This window comes from Mesoplodon densirostris, chromosome 4 (assembly GCF_025265405.1).
Source record: "Mesoplodon densirostris isolate mMesDen1 chromosome 4, mMesDen1 primary haplotype, whole genome shotgun sequence".
Lineage (NCBI taxonomy): Eukaryota > Metazoa > Chordata > Mammalia > Artiodactyla > Ziphiidae > Mesoplodon > Mesoplodon densirostris.
Genome location: NC_082664.1, coordinates 102,734,140 through 102,739,144, shown reverse-complemented (window position 1 = coordinate 102,739,144; position 5,005 = coordinate 102,734,140).

Below are 5,005 nucleotides of genomic sequence, written 5' to 3'. Positions count from 1 at the left end.
TATGCATCTAACGTAATCTTGAATAGGTAGCTGGCAACTTATTACTAAATGTCAATTATATTATCTCTATAGATTTATAGATAGATTCATCTAAGAGCAGTGCTCTTTTTTCATCTAACTAGAAATTCTTATTAATGGGAAAGTGTGATTCAAATATAAAGACGGGTTGATACAATGATATCAAAAAAACACTTAAATTGTAGTAATACCTAGTTAGGGTAAAAATGAGGAAAAATGCCCAGAGTCATAGAGTGTTAATGGAGCATAATTTGGTAACTCTTCCTCAAGGAAAATCTAGGAATGTTCATTAAAAATGTCTAATTAAAATTTCTAATAAAAATGACTAATTAAAAGTGTCGAATTCTGAAAGTAGAGACAACTTAATATCTCATCAATTTTTAAATCTGGCAAAATGGCTGAACTTTATGGGTTGATATTCTCTCTTGTGCTTTGTTGGTATTCCATTTAAATATCGTAAAACTTTGGAATAATGCTACCTTTATCACCTCAAACACTACCAATACAAAATAGTAGTAGAAATATGAGGGAAAGAGGAGATAAATTAATTAAAATAAATATTACAATTAAAAAATCAAGAGAAAAAATTTGTGTAGAGACTACATTCCTTGTTTATGCAGCTGATCCTACCTACTGCTCACTCTATGTTCGCTGATGTTCAGCCAGCATCTTAACTGGCCAGATCTCTTTGCCAGGTAGAATAACACAAAACTTACTTTATGGAGGATCATGTTAAATAATTTAGAATCTAGCAGAGTCCAGAAGTAAGACAAAAAGGGTGTCATACAGAATTGTTACTTACCCAATGATGATAGAGCATTGTTCTTAAACCCTGGATGTTTCTTCTGTGATTCACCAAATAGTATAGGTTTCACAGATCATCCTGAACCACCATCAAAATTCCATTTGTTATTGTTTTTACTCAATGGTCAACTTAATTAAATGGACAACTAATGTTATCACTTGCACTGAAGCCCTGGACCACCCAGAGAGACTTTTCTTTCTTAGGTTCCACTCAAAACTAGCAGATTTTCAAGACACTTGCAAATTTTCAGACAGCACATCAAACTCTCAGGACCCTCACACTTTGCACAGAGGTGGTAGGGGATTTTTGAAAATTTTTATTGAAGTATAGTTGATTTACAATGTTGTGTTTGTTTCAGGTTACAGCAAAGTGATTCAGTGATATATACATATTCTTTTCCATTATAGTTTATTACAAGATATTGAGTATAGTTCCCTGTGTTATACAGTAGGTCCTGTTGGTTATGTATTTATTCTAGAGTAGTTTGTGTATCAGCTAATCCCAAACTCCTAATTTATCCCTCCCCCCTCCCCTTTGATAATCATAAGTTTGTTTTCTATGTCTGTGAGTCTGTTTTTGCTTGATAAATAAATTCATTTGTATCTTTTTTTTTAGATTCCACATATAAGTTATATCATATGATATTTGTCTTTCTCTGTCTGACTTTACTTCACTTAGTATGATAATATCTAGGTCCATTGATGTTCCTGAAACTGGCATTATTTCATTCTTTTTATGGCTGAGTAATATTCCATTCTGTGTGTGTGTGTGTATATATATATATATATATACACACACACACACATATATAATACATTTATATGTATAGTATATATATCACATCCTTTTTTAAAATTTATTTTATTGAAGTATAGTTAATTTACAATGTGCTAATTTCTATTGTACAACAAAGTGATTCAGTTATACATATATATTCTTTTTCATATTCTTTCCCATTATGGTTTATCACAGGATATTGAATTTAGTTCCTGGTACCACGTCTTCTTTATCCACTTATCTCTTGATGGACACTTAGGTTGCTTCTATGTCTTGGCTATTGTAAGGAGTGTTAGATGTTAGTATTTTCTCTTTTTTTTCCTGTCTTGTTTCTAATGGAAAACATGTTTTAACAGGGTACCTAATGTCTCTGCTATAACTTCCTACATAATATGACATGATTTCACTGATTTAGTGTAAAAGTGTGATGGGCTGTGAGATAATGTGTATAATAGCATCACTTTCTAGAGACAACTTATCTATGAGTTAAGAAGGTGAAGATACTGATGATCTTGTCGGATGAAAGTAAACTTCCGGTGCTTTCTAATTGTAAGAATGGAGAAGGATAAAATCATTTGCCGGATCAGAAGCTGTATACCAGGTACAAGGAGATTGTGGATTGTATTTTTTACATATATATTTGATGTTTTTGGTCAAAGCATGAACAGAAGTTACTTCTGAGGAGAAGCTTTAAGAGTCAGCCTGTAGTTTATCATTTTCTCTTTTTACTACATCTCTTTATGGTAGCATATGGAAAGATGGTTTATCGGCCTGGATTCCCTGATAGGAAACTTTTCTGTAAATGAGGGAAGGAAGGAAGGAGTGAGGAAGGAAGGGTTTCTATGACAAGTTCAGAGGACTTGCTTCTTTGACAAAGGAAAGCTCAGTATGTGAATGTGTGGACGTTTCAGAGGTGTTTGAATATTTAGGGTACCACTAAATCTCTGAATACTCCCAGATTTTCCCAATTTATTATTAAGATCCCACCTTACTCTTTATCAGTCAATAGCTTTCACATAAGAGACTAGACATATTTTTTATTTCAATAACTATTGTAACTCAACAACAAACGGGCTCAATCTCAGAATGCTCTTTGGTGATGTCAAAGCTGGGGCTATGTGAGTCTTGTAGCATCATCTGAGAAATTCATGAGATTTAGTCTGTACCTTGAAATAAGAACTTAGGTTGTGAACTTCTTGGCTTTGAGCTACCCAATGTTATCAGAAACACCCATCCTACCATGGAACTCCCCCACCCCCCACAATTTCTTCTAAATTTTATCTTTTTACATGGTAGTAGTCAACCAGTTTCCCAGTGACTGCCCAAAGAATAAGAAGTTCTTAGTGACCAATTGTTAGACTAATAGCCTAATTAACTATTTTGTCATAAAATTTCTCAGGCAGCTAAATATATTTTGTAGAATATGAAGAGAAGTTTCATTCCATGTCTATTGTTAGTAATTCATTTTCTTGTATGTATTTCTCTACAAGTGAGGTTCTATGGTAGAAAGTAATGACAACTGTGGCTAATTGACACAAAATACAGTCCATCGGAAAGACATTAGTATCTTAAGTGGGCAAGATGGAGAACGAAGGCAGCCACAGAAGGCTGGCCATTGGAACTATGGGAATGCTAGCTCAGCAGGAACACCTGTTCTGAACATTACCACTGGTAAACTTGACCACATACCACTTTGCCAATCTGCTAAAACTCAATGGAAAAAGAATCCAGTGGCCTTGTTTAGTTCTTGGGCTTGTCCCCTGACAAGAAAAGGGAAAGGCATTTGATGTACAGTTTCAACAGACTGTGTATCAAGGGAAAAGGGTATTGTTCTCAAGAGGAATTACTGGCAATGGATGATGGAAAACTGAAAATTAAAAAAGAACACAAACATTAACAAAATGATACTATTAATAACATGTCATAATTTTCTTAATATAGTGTTAAGTATATGTAATATACATTGCATATAATAATGTGTATATTATATTAACAGTTATCACTAGTTGGTAGGATTATCAGTATATTGTATTTTTCCTTTGTACTTTTTTGAATTTCATAAATTTCAATAAAAACGTGCTAGTTTGAAAATTTGCCCAAAAAAACCCACAATAAATGCAAACATTTTTAAAATGAAGGGAAATTGAAAATACTACTAGATTACAAAAGAGCTGATCATATATAAGTTATGCATATTTCAGACAATTTGCTTCCCCTCTTCTGCTTTTTCTGAGTTTTGGTACAAAACCTGAGAAGTGTCACGGGAGAGGAATATAACTGGCAATAAAAATAATATTAGCTCATTTTAACAAGTACTCATTGTGGACTCAGTATTTTGCTAAATGCTTCATATGGTGTAGGTATTATAATTATTCCCATTTTATAGATGAAGTACTTGCTGCCCAGAGATGTTAAGTAACTTAGCTCAGGTGATGTAAATAAGTAAATGAAATGAAATTTGAATGTACTCTTCTTTCAGCTCCTTAGGACTTTTGAGGGAGGATAAGAAATGTCTGTGCCTACTGTTTAATCCATGATCCTTCATGTATACATCTGGAATTTTTTTTTTTTTGAAGAGATATAGGAATGTGTCCTGAGTAACAAGTATTTTTTAGGTTCACACTTCAAATATTGAGTGAGCATTCCCTATGTGTCAAGACCTCTAAGGTCTTTGTTCTTGAAGGCAAACATGCTGCTTCTCTAGGTCAGTCCATAGAAAGCACTTATTCTTGGTTGCTCTAATAATTTAAATATGATAATATTTTCATTTTAGATGCAGGAAAACAAATGTCACAAAGCTACACTTTGATAAATTCCATTAGAGATTTGGACTCAATTTTTTAAAAAAATTTTTCTCATCTTACAACTCAAGACTTTCTGTGAACCTGCAATAAGCAAAATAAATAAATGATCTAAATAAGGAATACATTTAGAGTATAGGGAAATAAATTTAGAATGTAGGGAAAAGTGTCTCCAGAGGGCTATATAGAATATTTCAGTGTCCATATTTTTGCAGGGTTCAAAAGTCAATGTACAGTCATAATACCACAGCCATAATTTTGCTTCAGTTTTCCCACATCAAAAGCAACTTACAGGGCTTCCCTGGTGGCACAGTGGTTGAGAATCTGCCTGCCAATGCAGGGGCATGTGTTCGGGCCCTGGTCTGGGAAGATCTCACATGTGCGCAGAGCAACTGGGCCCGTGAGCCACAACTACTGAGCCTGTGCGTCTGGAGCCTGTGCTCTGCAACAAGAGAGGCCGCAACAGTGAGAGGCCTGTGCACTGCGAAGAAGAGGGGCCCCGGCTTGCCCCACCTAGAGAAAGCCCTCGCATAGAAAACAAAGACCCAACACAGCCAAAAATAAATAAATTAATTTAAAAAAGAATGTTTTATATTAAAAACAA